This window comes from Symphalangus syndactylus, chromosome 7 (genome assembly GCF_028878055.3).
Source record: "Symphalangus syndactylus isolate Jambi chromosome 7, NHGRI_mSymSyn1-v2.1_pri, whole genome shotgun sequence".
NCBI lineage: Eukaryota > Metazoa > Chordata > Mammalia > Primates > Hylobatidae > Symphalangus > Symphalangus syndactylus.
In genome coordinates, this window is record NC_072429.2 from 45,929,177 (window position 1) to 45,950,734 (window position 21,558).

The window sequence follows — 21,558 nt, forward strand, 5'->3', positions numbered from 1 at the left end:
AGAAACTGAGATGAGAGTAGTACTCTCGGCTAAACTTCCTGGAATATGTTTGGCTAACAATATAGTGCTTCCTTAGTATTTCTTTCGGTAAAATATACCCTGTGGAAGTTTTAGTAAATATTTCTAAAGACCTATATGTACAGATACTTTAAAAATACCTATTTGATTACAAGATGTGTTGGAAAAAATGCGTGGAGAAATTTAAACATTTCGTAAATTATTTTGAGTAGAAGCGAGAGATCACTGAAAATTCTACATTTTTCCATTTCTCTTTAAAAATAGGCAGATCTCTCAAAAAACCACTTCCTGACTCCCCAAATCTTCAATTTGTGTCTTTTAAGTTTTAGGTCTTAATCCAAAGAACCCTTTAAACTTTATCGATAGTATTTTCCTCATCTGCCACCAGGTGGCAGGTGGATCCACTTTTCGGAGCACCACCCCGACCCCGCCCTACCGGAAGCTGTCATGTAAAGGAGCCTCTCTGGCCACGCCCAGAGTTCAGCACCCTGGCCACGGACAGCGACACCGCCCAGTTCAGTCCCATGACTCGCTGCGGAGATTTACACCTCACAAAGGAAATGGCCAATTCCAACTGGTTCCAGGGGCCGCGTGACTGGCTAATTTACAATGCCAGAGGTGGAGGTGGGTAGGAACCCCTTGTTTGGGGATTTTTAGCCTGGAGGAGGAACCGGCTGATTTTAAATAATACACCGTATTGCAAAATCCTGTGGTTGTTTTTCTCTCTATTCTCCGCAATCTCAGTGACTCGTAAATGCTGCCTTGCTGTACAGGATACAGGGGCTAGATTACCCAACCTCCGCGTGTTGGTTTATTCCGACAAAATGCGTAAGACAGCAAAGGCGGTACAAAAGTCAGTGTGAGTTATGGCGGCCAATACCTCGGCTTCCACAAAGCTGCCTGTCAGCTTTCCTAAGACACCAGCATCAGGACGGACTACATTTTCTTTTTCTCTATTTCCAATTAATTAATCTCGGAAACACAAACAGCAGCTGATTTTTTTGTTGTCGTTCGCTTGAAATTACTATTTTAGGCAAAGACACTGATTGGAGTGAAGCACGAGTGTGTTCTAGAAGTAATGGTTTAGTTGTTATCTTCCAGTTGCTTAGCGACTAGTTAAACAAAAAGAGCCCTTATGGGTGGGGATTATTTGCGTTTTAGAACGGCAGAAACCAGGGGCAAATGAAAATGGGTTCAGGGACTAGCGTTTAGAATCAATCTAATTAAATCTCAGTGCTGGGGAAGTAGGCAGCGCTAAAGAGGAACAGTAGTCAGTTAAGGTTCACAAGTGGGTTAAATTAAGCCGAGTTTTTGTTGTAATTTTTCCGTATCATATGGATTGCTTTCTCATTCCTCGCTGTTTTGGCGGCGACAAATTCGGATCTTTAACCAGCAGAGGGCGAGTCGACTGCATTTTTCAGCCCTCAGACACTCCCTCTTCCTCCCTTCTCTGCCTCTGGGAAATTAATTTACTAAGCTCTTCAAATACAGACGAAGCTGAGGAAGGTGTTGTGGAAGGCGAGCAGCGCGCACGACTTGGCAGAGTGCCCGCCCTGTCAGCCTTGGATGTGTGGCTGCACCGCACTCCTGACGACACGGATCTCCTTGCTTGGGGCTGCAGAGGGGATTGCAGGAGTTGTTGCGGTAGGAGGCGGGGATGAAAAGCACCCCCATCCCCAGACGCTGTAGATATTTAGGATCACTAGCTTCAAAGAACTGAGAAGGCCAGAGGTAGCCTAATAAAATGAATGTAAACCATGAAGGTGGGAAAGAGGAAAGAAACCGTTTACGTCTCAGGGCCAATACTCAGTGAGCTGGAACAATAACCAAAAGACAGGGACTCTGCTCTGGCTTTGCCTTTCTGGGAAGAAAAATTGGAGGATGAGGAGTAGGGAAAGGGAGAAGATGAGGGCAAAGACTAAAAGTTCGGCTGAGTCATCTTTAAAAGACAAGCAAAGCAAGCCAGCCCAAGGGAAGAGACAATGAAAGCAAGCCTGCCAGAATGCATTGCTGAGCAATAAAGCATGCTGTACAAAGATAATTTATTGTTGGGCGGAGCCCCCCTGATTCTGGAGGGGCATACCACTTGCTCCAGAGGGATGATTTGCTTTGTAATGTAAGACTTTGCAGAATCCCCCTGGGCAGGCAGCCAGAACTCCCATTAATTCAGCATGTCCTTTCTCCTTCACATATTTATGTCTCAGAATTCATCTAACTCGGTTTCAAACTAGTAAAATTAATTTTTTCTGGAGGCATTAAACTAAATTTTATGCAGTATTGCATTTTCTCTCCTTCAGTCATTAAATTTCTGTAGTGCTTGTGTTTAAAGGACACCATTTTATTAATAAATTCAATTCATAAGATAGTATTATATTCCCTTGGAGTTGGTATTGGAGAGGACAAGAGTAAGATATCTTAAGATAGATCAACACTTTTCAGAATGCATGATTTGACTCACAGTTTCATGACCAATTTTACAGATAAATTGCACTATCTTGGTGTTTTGCAGCACACCTGTGTTTCCCCTGTAAAAGAGCACTTGTAAATTTCCCCTGTAAAAGAGCACTTGTAAATTTCCAATGCATGCACCAAAATTTATTCATGTTGTTTCAAGATCCAAACAAGTGCCTAGTATTGGCTAATATAATCTCCCCATAGAAACAAGAATTATCTTTTTAAAACCTAAGTACTAAGTCAGTGAGCAGGCACTTAATGAAAGAGAATACCCAAATAGCCAATAAGCATATGAAAAGGTTTACAACATCCTTAACTGTTAAAGAAATGGAAATTTAAGCCACAACGAAAAGCCTGTATCCATCCAAGAGCATGGCTAAATAAATAAATAATAAAAGCTGACATTTTCAAGCCTTGGAAAGGATGAAGCAGCGCCAACTATCATACAGTACTGGTGGAGTGTAAATTGTTACAATCACTCTGGAAAGCTGGCATCATTTACTAAAGTTCAATAAAACATACCCGTAGATCTGCTCTCTTAGGTATACATCCAATAGAAATGCTTACGTGTATGTACAAAAAGACATAGACAAGAATGTTCATCATAGCTCAAACCTGGAAGCAATCCAAATGGACCTCAATAGTTCAATGGATAAAGATGTTGTCGTTGCCATATACAGAAACATACACAGCAATGACAATTTTTTAAAAACTACTACATGCAACAATATGTATCAGCCTCACAGACATAATGCAATGTTTAGCAGGAAAAAAATCAGAAACAAATTTTTGTATGATTCTATTAATTTAAAGCTCAATAATTGTATAAACTACCCTAAGGTGATTAAAGTGAGGATAGTGGTTGCTTCGATGGAGATAAAGACTGGAATAGGGAATGAGGGAGACTTCAGGATTTGGTAATATTCTATTTCTTGACATGAATGTATTCACTGCAAAAATCTATTAAACTGCACACTATGATTTGTGCATGTTAAGTATGGTATATTGCAATAAAAATATACTAAAAAAATTTTACTGATACAAATATTTGTATGTATTTGTGGAGTACATGTGATATTTTGTTTAAAAGACATAAGACAGATTATGTTGCACCCATGCTTAAAACAATTCAATGTCTTCCCATTGCATTGAGAGTAAAATCTAGATTCCTTAATAAAGGAAATGCATAACAATTTCATGCCTACATGCCTCTGCATAAACAAATCCTATCTAAATTTCCAATCTTATTAACCACTTCCTCCCTCAATCACCACACTTCAATTGCTCTGACCTTCCAACAGTTCCTAGAACATTAATCAATCTCTTTTCAGTCTTGGGGTCCTTGAGCTTGCTGTTTTCTTTACCTGGAGTGGGTTATCACCAGCTCTTTGCATGACATGTTCCTTCTAATATGTCAATTCAGATTAATGACATCTCTTTAAAGAAGCTTTCCTTGACTCCCATCTAAAATCTCCGAGTTATTTTTCTATTTGCTGCTGTGATGAATTGTCACAATGTTAATTTCCCCTTGCTATGTAATATATTCACAGGTGTCAGGACTAGGATGTAGGCATCTTTGAGGGGGACATTATTCGACCTGCCACAGTGCACTTCTTTTATTGATAACATTATGCTTATTTCGGTAGAGCACTAATCACAATTTTAAATAATTATATATATATTTGTTTACTTGTTCACTGTCTAACTTCTCCACTCTAATGTAAATTCTAGTGAGACAGAGACCCTATCTGTCCTGTTCTCTTCTGTTTTCCTGGTGCTTAGCACGATACCTGGCACATTATAGGGGTTCAGTAGGTATTTGTGGAAATAATAAGTAAATTATTAAAGTTTAGCCTCTGCTTTGATACAAAACAGCCCTGTTTGCTTTTTATCATTCTTGCTCATATAAAAATATATATTATGTCTCGGCAGTAGAGAAATCTCTGAAGAGATATTAGCATAGATTTTTTTCAACTTCTCCATCATACTAACTCCCTATAAAAAATCATGCCTACAGATATAGGCCCATATATGTCATGTAGGCTCATATCTGTAAATTGATTGTAAAAATTTACACTCCACCATATATAGCTTCATATATGTATATACATATATCTTCATAATATAACTTTATGTTTTATTGGAGTTAAAAGGGTAGTTCATAAATTGCCACTTCATGGAAAATAGCACATCACAGGACTCATGCAGCTGAAGCAAAAATAATCTAGAATAAAGAGTTAGAATTTGCCGGGCGCGGTGGCTCACGCTTGTAATCCCAGCACTTTGGGAGGCCGAGGCGGGCGGATCACGAGGTCAGGAGATCGAGACCGCGGTGAAACCCCGTCTCTACTAAAAATACAAAAAATTAGCCCGGCGTGGTGGCGGGCGCCTGTAGTCCCAGCTACTCGGAGAGGCTGAGGCAGGAGAATGGCATGAACCCGGGAGGCGGAGCTTGCAGTGAGCCGAGACTGCGCCACTGCACTCCAGCCTGGGCGACAGAGTGAGACTCCGTCTCAAAAAAAAAAAAAAGAGTTAGAATTTGTTACAGTCACATGAGAAAAAATATGGCACGTGGGGCTCTAAGTATGATCCTATGATGTAGCTAGAAAAACAGTTGTCTGTCATCAAATAATCATTGCTTATTTCTCTTTTGCCAGGTCGTAATACCAGATACCAGAAAATTAAAAATACTTGTTAATTTATTCATTTATTCAACAAATATTTATTGAGCACCTATGAAGTTCCAGACACTAGACTCTGGGCATATAGCATGAATAATATATGGTATGCATTATTAGGGAACCCCTGCCTTTAGGGAGCCCATAAATAGATACACAATATTATATGAAATAGTGGCAAACGTTATAAAGGAGAAGGGGGATGATGAGAAACCAATTAAGGGTTTTGAATGGAGATTTGATTTACATTATGAAAAGATAAGTCTGGCTGTTATATGGGTAGAAGAAGGGAAATTCATTAGAAGGTCATGGCAATAATGCAGGCCAAAGATAATGGTGGTTTGTACAAGGGTGGGGGTGCTGAAGTTTAAAAAATTGGTTGGGTTTGGAACATTTTTTTTTAATTGGCATGATTTCATGATGAATTTAATGGAAAATGAAATAATAAAAAAAGAATGCTCTCTGTTTTCAATATCTTAGTGATTGGTGGTGTCATTACTAACATGGGGAAAGTTAGGGTTAGTTTTGGAATGGAAAAATCAACAATTTTATTTTGGACATGCTAAGTTTGAAATGCTTGTTAAACATCTAAGTCATATCAAGTGGGCAAATTAATATTTGAATCTGGGGACTTAGAGGAGATACCATATCTACAAATACGAATTTTAAAGTAAAGATTAGGAAAACTGTAAAGAAATGAAGTGAGGTCACCTGGAAAATTCACATAGATAGAGAAGATGGTGAATCCTAGCACACATCAGCTTTAGAGGTCTAGAAAATGGAAAGAAGCCAGCAAAGGAGACTGAAGGAGGGAATGACCAGTGTGGTAGGAGGAAATCCAGGAAAGAATGTCCCCTGAGAACCATGTGGAGAAACTGTTTGAAGAAGGAGAAAGGAAATACTGCTTTAGTTTAGTAAAATGAGTTTAGTAAAATAAGCCTTGAGATAGAAAGATGGAAACCTCTTGTGACCTTGGCAGAGCAGATTCAATGAAGTAGTAAAATAAAAACCTGATTAATATGATAATCCATTATGAAAATATTACAAAGCTTGAGTTCATTGTAAATAATGCTACTCGAAGTAGAGGTCATATGAATTGCTAAGATTGATGGTCTATATGCATATAATTAATTAACTTCTAAATTCACAATTTCTTAGTATTAGCAGATCAAGGCATATAGATTGTTTTACTGTAATGATGGCTGCCTAAAGGGAATATTGAGTCATAATTTCTTCATAGCTCTGAAGATACTATTTAATTCTATGATTTGTAATAATGAAAATAATAGTTTTAAATTCTTCCCTTCTGAGATATTACAAATACCTACTCTGGGCCTCAAAATAATAGAAAAATAAGCTTTCTTGGTGAAGAGCTCTTTGTTGAACTTCCTATTTTTCTGAGGACTCCATGTGATGCACTAATGTTTGCAAAAGAGTTCTTTTATTACTTGCGTTTGTACCATGATGAGGCTGTTTCCAATAATTGTTGTAATTACTAGGTTTCCTAATCTTGCAAAGTGTCCACTCTACAAAGCTCATGTCCATCTGATGGGCCCAGTAAAAGAGCTTTAGAATGCTGTCACTCGAGCCAGCTCTTTTCCACAGCATTGTTCGATCAAGGGACTTCTCTTCTAAAGACTGTTTTTTACCTAACACTCAATTACCACTCTAGTCATTCAGTTACTAAATATTATTAGGCATCTCCTATGTTTGGCCTCTCCTAGAGTCAGAAAATGTAATGTCCAATGAAATGGATCCCATCCTAGCCTCACAAAACTTAAATCCTAAAGGGTAAGACAGACAAAAAAATTGTTACAATAAATATGTTACAGACTGCCAGGATAAGAATACAGGGTAATAGAAGAACTCAAAACTACAGATGGGAAATGAGAGGCTGGGAAAGGCTGGGCTCTGAAAGATGAAGAGTTATCTAAGCAAAGAGGAAGGAAAACAATTGCAAAAAGCTTGTACAAAGATTTAGAAGCAATGAAAGGATAGTGCATTTGAAGAACACTGTGGGAAAGGGAATAAAATTTATCATTATTTTCCTGTCCTTTAGGGTGACTTGCCTTAATGCTTCTTAGTGACCTTCAAACCACCTTAAAAATTGATTATTCATTGTCAGATTGTATTTTTTGCTTGTAAAGGCTATTTATTTTTGTGTAGTAATCAGTATTCATTAGCTAATAAATATTATGATCGTGCTTATCTGTATTAGCTAATATTTCTGTATTATATAATATATAAATTTTAAAAATATATAATATATAAATTATAAAAATATATTACATAATATATAAATTATATATGTAAATTATAAAAATATATAATATATAAATTACAAAAATATTATGTAATATATAATAATTAGAGAAATATTAGCTAATACAGATAAGCACTGTCATAAGGTGATAATCAATTTTAGTAATATTTTTGAAATTCTTTTCAGATAATTTTGGAACATTTTAAAAGTATTATTCTCTAACTCTTCCAAGATTGCCTAACCACTCCAATTGTTCATTAATTCATTCTCATGAGGCTCTAAGGGGTTTCTGTACAGATTAAGCATTTCCTCTTATTCCAATTGCATAATACGAATCATGATGAATATAGTAATTTATCAAGAAATATTTAATAAGTGATGCTTTATTTCTAATATGCTCTGAGTATAACACTGAAAGAAATTCAATTTTTCTAAGATTTAATAAACTCAAGATAACACCTAACTGATGATTCATCCTCTTATTATTCCTGGAAATCTGGATGTGGAAGAGGTAAATGAAAATACATAATTAGGTGTTACGCAGAGTTTAAATTATAATTTTTTTTCTGTGCAAAATAGCTACCCGGTATAGTTTTAATTTTACATATAAGGAAACTGAAGGCCAGAAAAGTAGAATGTCCAATATTACACCTCAAGTTAGCAAAAAAAAAAAGTCCTGGAAATCAGATTCTGAATCAAGCCTAGTGCTTTTCTCATTATGATAATATCTTTGTTCCTCATTTTTTCTTTTCTTTTTTTTGAGACAGGGTCTCACTCTGTTGCCCAGGTTGAAGTGCAATGGCATGATCATGGCTCAGCAGCCTAGAACTCCTGGGCTCAAGCGAACCTCCTGCCTCAGCCTCCAAAGTAGCTATGACTACAAGTGCCTGCCATCAGACCTGGTTGTTTATTTTTTTCTTTTTTTTTTGGTAGAGACAGGGTCTCACTGTGTTGCCCAGGCTGGTCTTGAACTTCTGGCCTCAAGTGATCCTCCTGTCTTGGCCTCCCAAAGTGTTGGGATTATAGGCATGAACTACCACACCTGGCCTCAAAGTGCTTTTGATCTTTAAAAGTTTGAGGGCCACTGCTTAGAAATCCATTTGTTTAGTCAATAAACAAATATTTATAAAGGACCTATGATATTTTAGGATTGTTCTAGGTATTGGGGATACAGCAGTGAATGATTGACAAAAATTTGTGCTTTCTGGGAACTGGAGAGATCATCAGACCACTGATACCAGCTGGGATATTTATAGGACTGGATACATTTGAATTTCAGGTATGTGCACATGTACATGTGTGTGTGTATTCAGTTTGTTTCATTTACATTTGAGTATATGAAGAAATAATTTCCATGCAATAAAACTCATTATTTTAAGGGGTACAGTCTGACAAGTTTTGACAAACATACATAGTCATTTAACTACCACCACAATAAAAATATAGAATATTTTCATTACCTCAAAAAGTTCTTTCATGCCTCTTTATAGTTAATCCTTTACCCCACCTGCAGCTTCTGATGAAACTGATCTGATTTCTATCCCTGTTTAAATGGAGTCACACAATAGGTACCTTTTGCAGCTAGCATTTTTCATTTAGCATAATGCTTTGAGATTCGTCCACCTTATTGCATGTATCAGTAGTTGGTTCGTATCCATTCATCTCCAATGTTCAGTAATTGAACTTCAGTTTTTGCATCCTAACTGAGCACAAAGACCAGGTGAAAAGATTTCGAATCAACTAGTGTAGGAAGTCTAGTAGGAGATTCTCCTTCATCAAAGGAGAGACCCTGAGATGAATACAACTTAGTGTTGAGTGAACTAGATATGACTTCCACCCAGGGACTACCAAAAAACCCTAACTGAAAAACCTGACTGTTCCCGAGATTAACTAACTGTACGGGCAGGATGGTGGGGAATAGGGATCACCACTAGGGATCTGGAACCACTTGTGGCTTTCATGTAGGTTTTTTTTTTTCTTAATTGAAATATTGTATCTTATTTTTTAAATTTTTAATTTTTGTGGGTACACAGCAGGTATATTATTTATTCTCATGTAGTTTTGAAGCTTGTATTCACTAGACATGGATAGTTGGGAAACAGAAACAAAACTTCAAGCTGAAAATATAATTTTATGTTGGTCTCAAACTTGTAGTACCCCTGGAGCCTGAACAAAGCAAGTACAAATTATCTCTAGAATAATCCATCTTTAACCCAGGCTTTAAATAATTTCTAAATATAGAATTCTAAGGAAAGTGAGCGATTTACCATAAAAAACCAATGTAACAAGATACTAGATTGAGATCCAGCAGGCATACAGTGACTTCAGATAATGAAATTATTGAATACAATATAAAAAGATTATATTTAATATAAAGAAATAAAAGACGAGTTTGAAAATAAGCAGAGGGAAAACATCATGAGGAATGAGCAAGCATATTTGGATGAAGAACATATAAAACTTCTACAAATACAAAAATGTAATAAATAAAAGTTTAAAATTCAGTTAGTAGGTTTAAGAACAAATCAGACATGAATGAAAAAGAATAATAGACTAGAAGACAGGCAGACTGTAGGAAAGAGAAAAAAGATAGAGATTATAAAAAGAGTTTAAAAGACATAGAAAATGGAGTGAAATGATAAACACAGGTATAATTGCAGTCTCTGAAGGATAAAAGAGGAGCAGAAGCAATATTTAAAGAGATAATTAATTAGAATTTTTCATAATACCAAATCACAAAATCAGAAACCAAATGAATCTCATATAAGATAAAAACAAATAAACACATACGTATAGCATAGTATAATTGCAGGACAGTGAAAATGAGAAAGATTATCTTAAAATAGATATAAAAGAGAGATTTCTTTTAAAGTAGTGACAGACTTCAGCACCATAGGAAAGGTAAATTGTTTTAAAAATTAAAAAAATAGGATGGACGCTGTGGCTCATGCCTGTAATCCCAACACTTTGGGAGGCCGAGGTGGGTGGATCGCTTGAGGTCAGGAGTTCAAGACCAGCCTGGCCAACATGGTGAAACCCCGTTCTCTACCAAAAATACGAAGATTAGCCAGGTGTGGTGGCCAGTGCCTGTAATCCCAGCTACTTGGAATGCTAAGGCAGGAGAATCGTTTGAGTCTGGGAGGTGGAGGTTGCAGTGAGCAGAGATTGCACTGCTGAACTCCAGCCTGGGTGACAGAGTGAGACTTTGTCTCAAAAGTAAATAAATAGTAAATAAAGTAGTGACAGACTGAGAATGAACTCAGCAGCAAAAGAGGAACGTGAAGACAATGGAATGATATTGTCAATGTTCTGATATAAAATAAAGTTAATCTAGAATTCAAGGCCTAGCATAAACATGGAGAAACCCCGTCTCTACTAAAAATACAAAATTAGCCGGGCGTGGTGGTGCATGCCTGTAATCCCAGTTATTTGAGAGGCTGAGGCAGGAAAATCACCTGAACCCGGGAGGCGGAGATTGCCGTGAGCCGAGATCGTGCCATCGCACTCCAGCCTGGGCAATAAGAGCCAAACTCCATCTCAAAAAAAAAAAAAAAATTCTCAAAAGCAAATATGAAATAAAGACATTTTCAGACCCCAAAAAACGAGTTTGCCACCAACAGACCATACACTAAAGCAATTCTAAAGATTACACTTCAGGCAGTATCTCCTTTTTAAGGCTGAATAATATCCCATGGCATATATTTGTATCACCATTTCTTTCTCTGTTCATCAGCCAATGGATAATTTAGTTGTTTCCATACTTTGGCTCTGTGAGTAATGCTGCAATGAACATGGGAGTGCAGATATCTCTATGAGGTTATGATTTTATTTTCTTTAGGTATACATCCAGGAGAAGAATTGCTGGGTCATATGGTAGTTCTATTTTTAATTTTTTGAGGAACATCCATACCATTTTCTTTATGGCTATACCAATTTACATTCCCACCAACAGTGTACAAGTGTCCCTTTTTCTCTAAATTCTTACCAACACTTGCTGTCTCTTGTCTATTTGATAATAGCCATCCTAAGAAGGAGATACTGCCATTTACAGCAACATGGATGAAACTGTGGGATATTATGCTAAGTGAAATAAGCCAGACACAGAAGGAGAAATACTGCATGATCTCACTTATATGGAGAATCTAGAAAAAAGTCAAATACAGGGCGGGCACGGTGGCTCACACCTGTAATCTCAGCACTTTGGGAGGCCAAGGCGGGCGGATCATCTGAGGTGGGGAGTTCAAGACCAGCCTGGCCAACATAGTGAAACCCTGTCTCTACCAAAAAACTACAAAAATTAGCCAGGCGTGGTTGCGGGCGCCTATAATCTCAGCTAATTGGGAGGCTGAGGCAGGAGAATCACTTGAACCTGGGAAGCTGAGGTTGCAGTGAGCTGAGATCACACCACTGCACTCCAGCTTGGGCGACAGAGCGAGACTCTGTCTTAAATAAATAAATAAATAAATAAATAAATAAATAAATAAATAAAACATAAATAAAAAAGAAAATGTCATCATGATTATGTAGGAGAATGTTGTATTCTTAGGAAGTGTATGCTGCTTTATTTAGCAGTGATATGTCGTGTCTAAAACATACTTTGAAATGATACACCAAAAATTACACAGAGAGGAAGGAAGAGAGTGAAGGACGAAAAGGGAGAGAGGGAAGGAAAGGTTAAGGGAGAGAGAAAGACAGAAGTAAATGTGGCCAATGTTAAATGGCGAATCTTGATGAAAGAAGTATAGAGGTTTATTTTACTATTCTGTCGACTTTTCTATAGGTTTGAACTTTTTAAAAAAAATAAAATTGAGCACTGCAATGATCTTTTCAGGCAAAGTACTAATTTCTAAAATGAAGAATCGTGGTTTCAAATGAAGTCATTTGAACCTACAGCCAAGTAGCTATGAGTACTAATTGTTTAAATATAATTATCTTAAAACTTGGGCTGGTTGCAGTGGCTCACACCTGTAATCCCAGCACTTTAGGAGGCTCAGGCAGGTGGATCACTTGAGGCCAGGAGTTCAAGACCAGCTTGGCCAACATGGTGAAACCTCATCTCTACTAAAAATACAAAAATAAGCCAGACATGGTGGTGTGCACCCGTAATCCCAGCTACTCGGGAGTCTGAGGCATGAGAATCACTTGAACCCGGGAGGTAGAAGTTGCAGTAAGCCAAGATCACACCACTGCACTCCAGCCTGGGCAACAGAGCAAGACTCTGTCTCAAAAATATAATATAATATAATGTAATAATTTTAAAACTATAAAACAGAAATTAGAGGAGGAATTGGAGATAGTGTAGGGAACACTTTCAAGGAATTTTTTGCATAAAGAAGAGAGAAATGTGCAGTAGCTGGAAGGAAAAATGAGGTCAATAAATAGTTATTTGAAGATGTGAGAAATAATAACATGCTTGTATGGTGATGGGAAAGATCCAGTAGGAAAGAGAAAATTGATAATACAGTGGTGGTAGAAAACAATGTCCTTGAGTACATGACACAGAGAGTTCATCTAGTAGTCATAGAACATAACATAGAGTACAAGAGAACAAAGGCAGGTCAGTAGGTCAACGAGATAAGAACTTATGGGCAGCTCCTCTGATCACTTCATTTATCAAATTTATTCGAAGTTAGATGCTCTACTGATGGAGGAGTGGGAGGAGTGCTGAAAGTTGGAAAGAGATCAGAATGTAGAAATCGGTCAAGGTAGGATGGATGCAGACGAGAGAGTAAATGGGCTAGGAAAATACTATATAATTGCCAGACGACATTAAGGGCCACTTGAGATTTGTAATCACAAATATAAAATGAGAACAGCTAGCAATATTGTGATGTTTTTCTCCTGCTACATTAACATATGTGAATACAAGCCTGATGTGGGCAAAGTTTTAGGTTTACAAGTCTTTGAATTTATAAGTCTAGTTTTTGATTTATGAAGCTTCAGATTTTTATAAGCAAGTACATTAAAGTGAGGGAGGATCATGGATTTTAAGGTATATAAAATGGAGTGATTATAATGATTGACCACAGACTTTTCACTGGATAAAAATAATTAGGACATGAAGGTGGTACGGATGATGAAAAGATGGTAGGACTAATAGATTTTATGTATTGGAATGGTTGACATTATTTTCGAAGTTAGGGTCTTAGAGGGAGTAAGCTGGGAAAATTGTAGGGGAATTAGAAAGTTTGATGCTTGAAATTGATACTTAGAAATTAGGAAAGTGTTGCAGTCACTGATAACATAAAGATATTTGACCTTAGATGGGAGTAGGTAGCTGAGGTCAGTAGAGTACTGGGTAATTCAAGGAGAGAAGGTCAAGGAATGGAGAAGGTAGGCTGTTAGAAGAAATATGTATGTGGATATTGAAATCACCAAGTATTATGTTTAGAATAGCACTGGAGAAGATGATGAACCAGCAGTTAAAATCATCAAGAAACGACAGTGAGTGACATGGGATAAGGAGATGACTGCTACAAGGAGAGGTAGTGGGTGTTAAAATTTGGCGACATGAGATTCTAAGCTGAATGTTGTTAGGCAGAAGGGAGGTAGGGAGATCTGGAAGTGGCAATGTGGGTGGCAAGGTAGGGTGATATGGAAGTGGCAAGTGGTAGGGTGATCTGGAAGGAGCAGGGAAGATAATTTCTCACTTCTAGGCCCAATGGGATAAAGGCTAAGAAAAAATCACAGCTACATTTTGAGAAGAATAATGGAAATAATCTCCTTAGGGAGAACTGGTGTTCAGTTTAAAAAAAGAAAGCAAATTTTTAGAAAAGAGGCTGTGGACATAGGGAATTTTGCTAATGACTGACCACAGGGCATAATACAAAGGCTTCAGGAGTTAAGGAAAGATAGAAATAGTGTAAAAAAAATCTACGAAACAACATGGGATTCACTCTCTGAGTGAAAGGAGATGATCGGGGAGTTCTGAACTTTTGGAAACTGGCATAAACCATGACCTTAATGTTGATGGTCACATGATGATGATAAGGCTATAAGTTGGGGGTGAAGGATTTGGATCGTGTCACAAATATACCGAATTCTGGGGCTCTCGCTTAGCTAAAACTGATGTTTTCCTTTAAGCCCAGGGCCACATAGAGACTGTGTCTGACATGTGCCAATGCAGATACGGAGACCAGAGACAAGGGCATTTGCTGTCTGGTGTGAGTTTCTTTCCATCTGTCTTGGATATTATCCATAAATGGAGGAATCAAGTTTCTGGCTTTGTACCCTTTTTGAAAACATATCCATTCCTGAAGCCCATGCTTCTCAGATGATCAGAATATTGGGATGATAGTTGTGCTGCTGATGCTGCTAGCTCTCACATGGGGCAGTAGCCTGAGAAAACCAAAGGGCAATAAGCATGACTAAAATTTAGCACTGAGCTGAAGAATATTCATGTTTTCCTGTGGCTAGGATGGGTACTCTTGAAATATGGAAAGTTCAGTTAGAACCTCCCAAATGAATTTTTTTTTTTAAGTTTAAAAATTCGCTACTTTTTATCACCAAGATCAGAAACACAATGGCCTAATCAGTAACTGGACATTTTGAAACAGCCTAATATTTAAGAGGAAATTAAAAGTAAGCCTTGCTTACTATCAGTGTTAAAAATCACAAATAGACACACACATACTGAGTCACTGTAATAATTCTCTGGTCTTAGTTCACTGAGTCTCTGCAGATTCAATCTGGCATCAAATAACAGCCCATTCTTCTCTGCCACATTGGTCATTTGGAGCTGATGAGGAGACAGATAGCACTTTGGCTGCACAGAAGAAGAAAGAAGTGCTCTAAGGTGACATTTTGTTTTGAAAGAAGTCTGGAGATGTAAGTTTGTCTATCTGTTTTTATAAACAACACTTACGAAAATTGGAGACTTTCACCATAATATCTTTTCTTAAACCAACTTAATTTATTAAGGGTTAAGATACTTGAATTTGCCTTTGGTTATGTCCCTAACATCTAAAGCTCATGCAATTATTCTTACCTACAATTTCCTCATCCATGCAAGTGAAAAATAAAACTGCCTGGAAGCATTAAAAGGGACTTCTGAGTCATTGCTGATTTGAAACCAGGGCGCTTCAACTTTAACCTTCAAGATAAGCATGTTCACATCTTCAATTCCAGGCCTTGGCTAACACGCAAGACAAGCAAACTCCTCTCAGAAGAGACCTCACTCACACAAAGAAGGCAGCCAGAGGCAGATATCCAAATTCAAAGTGGGACCTTGTAAGTAACGATTACAAAATGGATTAGGTTCCTAGAAGGACATGATGTATGGACCAAGAGGGATGAACAACCTTTTGTTAAATAACATGCTAAGATGATGACAGGAATTTAGTTCATCTTGATACCAATTCACCTAAAGTCAATTCTCCCGATGCCAATTTACCCTAATTAATTCATCTAAAATTATCATTTTCTAGAGCAGTAGTTCTCAATCCTAGCTATGCATTGAGTGATTCTAACCTGGGGAATTTTTCAAAACAATGCCCAGGCCACAACCCCAGAGATTCTGATTTATTTGGCTTGTAGTAGAGCCCAGACATTGTCAGATAAAGTGTAAGACATCAGTTAGATGTAAATTTTAGAGAAAACAAATAATATTTTCATATAAGTATGTCCCAAATATTGTATAGGAGATATTGCACAAGACACACTTAAACTAAAAAGTTATTTGCTATTTATTTGAAATTAAAATTTAAATGGACATCTTATGTTTTCATTTGTTAAATCTGGCAACTGTATCTATAACTCTAGGTTTAGCCAGGACTAATAACCACTGCTCTAGTGTATATAGGTCTTATAAACTGGACTGGGTTTATTAAATGTTTTCCAAATAATTTTTCTTTTTTTTGAGACAGGGTCTTACTCTCTCACTCAGTCTGGAGTGCAATGGCGGGATCTTGGCTGACTGCAACCTCTGCCTCCCAGGTTCATGCAATTCTTGTGCCTCAGCCTCCCGAGTAGCTGGGATTACAGGTGCGGGCCACCACGCCCAGCTAATTTATGTATTTTCAGTAGAGAGAGTTTTTGCCATGTTTCCCAGGCTGGTCTTGAACTCCTGGCCTCAAGTGATCCACCTGCCTTGGCCTCTCAAAGTGCTGGGATTATAGGCATGAGCCACCGCGCCCAGGAAATGTTGTGTTTTTTGTTTTTTTAAAGTATACTTTTCCCATTTCTAGGCAGTTGAATTCATTTTTAGGCTGTTAGTTTCTAAAGACTCAAACATGTGTTTTATTTTTATATTTCTAATAAAGATTTCTAATATAAATATTTATAATATATTAGATAGGTATGTAATAAATATTTATAATATATAATATATTTTGATTTATCTTATTTAACCCTTTTGAGCATTTACTTCTTTTTGGCCATTTGCTATTATTTTATATTTCTTTGTGCTTTTTCTTATTAATTTGTAGGAATTACTTATATGTATAGAAATTAGTCCTCTTTTATGATATAAATAACAATATATTTTGCCTTTTGACTTAGTTCATGGTGATTTTTTAGTGCAATTTTAAAAATTATATATGCAAAATAAGTATTTTCTCTTCTATAACTTCTTAGTATTCTGTTATTCTTATAAAATCTTTCCCCACTTTGAGATTTTTTTTTAAATTCACCCATTTTTGTGGCAAAGGCTATAACTCCAATATTCTGCCCTCTTTAGATAGAGAATGCTTATTTCTAATGGGTCACATCCTTGCATCAGGTTGTGACCATGTGAGCATGTAATTTTTGTTGTCTTTTTTTGGCCAGTGACAGATAAACAGAAATGTTGGGTGGTAATTCTGGGAAACCTTAAAAGACTTCCTTCTCTTGTTCCTGCTCCTGAAACGGCTGGAGATCTAGCAGCCATATTGAACTATGAGAGACCTTGCCAATGTTCCAGGCTAAGGGGGCAGAATAGAAGATATGATCCTAGATCCTTAATATTACAGTAAAGCTACCTCCACAGCCCTGACTCCCTATGTCAGGCTTCTTTTTATGAGAGGAATATAATTGCTATCATATTTAAGTCACTTTTATTTTGAATCTTTTATAAATACGCTAACCTAAACTAATCCTAACTGCTACACCACTTTGCTCTTAATAGTTATATTATTTCTCTCTCTCTTTCTTTCTCTCTCTGTCTCCTGGTGTATGTGTTTTACTTCATCTTGTATTTATTTTGGCATATAATTTTTTTCAATATTTTATTGTAGTAAAATATACATAATGTTAACCATCTAACCATTTTTAAATGTATAGTTCAGTAGTATTAAAGGTATGTATTATGTTGTACAGTCGTTACCACCATTCATCCATAACTCTTTTCATCTTGTGAAACTAAAACTCTATACCCATTAAACAATAATTCCCTATTCCTTTCTCCCCACAGTTACTGGCAACAACCATTCTTTGTCTCCATGACGTTGACTTCTTTAATATTTCATACAAGTAGAATCATACTGTATTTGTCTTTCTGTGACTGGCTTATTTCAGTTAGCATAATGCCCTCAAGGTTCATTCATGTTGTAGCATGTGCTAGAATTGCCTTCCTTTTCTAAAGTTGCATTATAGTCCATTGTATGTATATGACATTTGTTTTTCCATTCATCCATTGATGGACACTTGGGTTGCTTCTACATTTAAGCTATTGTGAATAATGCTGCTATTAACATGGGTTTACAGATGTCTCTTTAAGACCTTGCTTTCAATTATTTTTGGTATATACCCAAAAGTGGAATTATTGCGTCCTACAGTAATTCCATTTTTAATTTTTTGAGGATTGGTCATATTGTTTTCCACTGTGACTGCACCATTTTACATTCCCATCAGTGGTGCGCAAGGGTTACAATTTCTCCGTACCCTCACTAACGCTTGTTATTTTCTGTTTTGTTTTGATGGTAGATATCCACAAAACAAATGGCTACCATCAAAAGGATATGTGGTAGCCAACCACGTCCTGGGTGTGAGATGGTACTTCATTGTAGTTTTAATTTGCATTTCCCTGATCATTAGTGATGTTGAGCATCTTTTCATGTGCTTATTGGCCATTTGTATATCTTCTTTGGAGAAATGTCTAGTCAAGTCCTTCACATTTTTTTTTAAGACAGAGTCTGGCTCTACAGCCCAGGCTGGAGTGCAGTGGCACGATCTTGGTTCACTGCAACCTCTGCCTCCCAGGCTCAAGCCATGCTCCTACCTCAGCCTCCCAAGTCGCTAGGACCACAGGTGTGCACCACCACGCCCAGCTAATTTTTGTGTTTTTTTGTAGAGATGAGGTTTTGCCATGTTCCCCAGGCTGGACTTGAACTCCTGAGCTCAAGTGGTCTGCCTGCCTCAGCTTCCCAAAGTGCCAGGATTGCAGGCATGAGCCATCACGCCCAACCTTCATTTTTGAATTGGGCTGTCTGTTTTTTGTTGTTGAATTTTTGGTGTTTTTCTGTATATTCTGAAGGTGTATATCCTTTTATAAAGTAATACATGCTAATTTTAAAAGACACAAAAATGTATATAATCAGAAAGAAGATACAGACTTTGTACCACTACTTAAAAATATACATTAAGAATTTTGATATATTTCCTTCTAGTGTTTTTTTCTTTATTTTCTTTTCCTTTCTTCTTCTTCTTTTTTTTCTTTTTTCTTTTTTTTTTTTCCTTGAGACAGGGTCTCACTCTGTCAACCAGGCTGGAGTGGGGTTGTGCAATCATAGCTCAATACAACCTTGAATTCCTGGGCTCAAAGAATCCTGCTCTCTCAACCTTCCAAGTAGCTGAGACTACAGGGATACACCAGCATGCCCAGCTAATTAAAAAAAAATTTTTTTTTAGAAATGGGGTCTCACTATGTTGCCCAGGTTGGTCTCAAACTTCTCAAGCGATCCTCCTGACTTGGCCTCCCAAAGTGCTGGGATTACAAGCATTAGCCACCATGTCTGGCCCAGTCTTTTTTCTTTGTATTTTACTTTATATAGCAAAGTACTTGGTTCATAATATTTGCTAAAAAGTATTGGTCGAATAATTGAAGTATGTATATTCTTTTACATGTTGATTTTTGCCTTTTAAGGACAACTTCATTAGTAGATGGAGCATAGGTTCATAACCATTATTATATCATTACTAATAAAAATATAATGGAGATATTAGTGCATATGGCTTTGTCTAAATGTAATTTCCAGGAATGGAGAAAACACTTTAAACATCTTTAACGCTTTGGGTACACAATGACACAGTGTTGAATTTTGATGGTCATTAATAAATAATATTCCTCTTTGTGGCCAATATTTAAAGCAATAGAGGTATGAAACATAGAAGAAGGCAAATGGAGACCAAAATATCCTATTTATCACTAATAAATCTCATGTTAGAAATATATTTGTATCTCCAGGCAAATAGGCATCTTCTACAGACCTGCAGAATTAAACCCAGGGCAGGCCTCCCTGTCACACCAGCAGGAGTAGAGCAGGGGCTCCGTGTGAAGAGTTTGATCCAAGAGGAAGAAAAGAGAACAGGAATGATTTATGCATGCCCAGTGTACCCTTTCAGTTCATTTACCAGGTAAATATTTTCCCCCAAAAAAGAGGGATCCGGTATAGAAAGGCTAGAAACATCAAGTCATCAGAGCTCCCCAAGAATGGAAAAAGGAGTGGAAAGTGTTACTGCACATCTTTATAAGAACTAAAAATTGGAATTTTTAAAACTTCTTAATAACGTAATAAGTAACAAATGGTATCTAATTGTTTCAAGTTTTGATTACTAATGAAGTTGAACAGTTGAACATTTTCCTCAACATTTAAAAATTGGTTGGTGAATCATCTGTTCATATGTCTTGGAGCTTGAGTATTTTTCTTATCAATTTGTATGATTTCTTTATATAATTCAAATAGTCTTTTATTGTACTTTCTGTTAATATTTTTGGTAATGTTTTGCCTTTTAATTTTGGGATATAAAATAAATTTATGTAATCAAATCTATTCCATTATTTGTGCTTTAATTTATTGCCTTTAAGCTTAGAAAATCCTTCTCCCCATAACGGACATGCACTTTTGTTTTACTCTAGTTCTTTATGGTTTAATTTATATTTATTTTTTTAATCCAACTGATATTTTTGGGTTTTGTATAGTATGGGTAAATATTCTTTTGTCTGCCTTCAATCTACCTGCATTTCTAAGTTTTCTCCTTTTAGCCCTCTGCGTTCTCACTGACTCCATAGACGAGCAAAGAGACAGGGAAAGAAGTGAAAAAGAAATAAAAATTATGTGATTTTTGTTTTCTTAATTACGAGGGAACAGTCATTTCTGCAAGCAATCAAGTTTCTGTAGACACTTTTCCTTTCTCTGATCAGTAGCCTAAGATGCACATGGTCTTTCTTTCTTTCTTTCTCTTTCTTTCTTTCTTCTTTGTTTTTCTTTCTTTTTCTTTCTTTCTTTTTCATTTCTTTTCTCTCTTTTTTTTTTTTTTTAAGATGGAGTTTCACTCTTGTTGCCCAGACTGGAGTGCAATGGCATGATCTCGGCTCACCGCAACCTCTGCCTTCCGGGTTCAAGCAATTCTCCTGCCTCAGCCTCCCAAGTAGCTGGGATTACAGGCGCCCACCACCATTCCTGGCTAATTTTTTGTATTTTTAGTAGAGAAGGGGTTTCATCATGTTGGCCAGGCTAGTCTGGAACTCCTGACTTCAGGTGATCCACCTGCTTTGGCCTCCCAAAGTGCTGGGATTACAGGCATGAGCCACCGCACCCAGCCAACATATGCTTTCTTACAATAAAAGTAACTTTGAAAGTATCCAGTATAAACTCTAAAAATGGAAGAGAAAAAATTATCAACTTACTTTTAAGGCATACAAATATACTCAGAAAAGAGTAAACTTATGTTTTCATATGGCCCATATGAAATGCCTTGAATTGGAAAAATTAAATTGTTACCTAATTAAACATTAAGTCAATTTTAATTTTTTTAATTGTTGATTTTCTTAGTTGTTATTGGGAATTTCAACCATAACCTGACTCTCACTGGAGATGAGCAGATTACAAAGACACTTAATAAGGATAGTATGGGAAGAAGGTGAAGAAAAAGAATCATAAAGAGAGAACAAATGGTGAGGTGGGTAGAAAGAATCAATATGGAACAGAAAGAGTATAGGAAAGAGGATGA

General features: G+C 36.8%; 1 long non-coding RNA gene across 2 annotated transcripts; it reads left to right on the forward strand.

The window, feature by feature from the left end:
* Positions 1–519: 519 nt before the first annotated feature.
* On the forward strand, positions 520–20,378 carry LOC134737118 (uncharacterized). 2 transcript variants are annotated; one of them, XR_010121706.1, is made up of 4 exons: positions 520–642; positions 15,077–15,208; positions 15,541–15,642; positions 19,793–20,378. It is a non-coding gene; the product is annotated as an uncharacterized lncRNA (long non-coding RNA). The 2 variants fall into 2 exon arrangements; XR_010121707.1 differs by lacking the exon at positions 520–642 and adding an exon at positions 8,576–8,692.
* Positions 20,379–21,558: the final 1,180 nt, after the last annotated feature.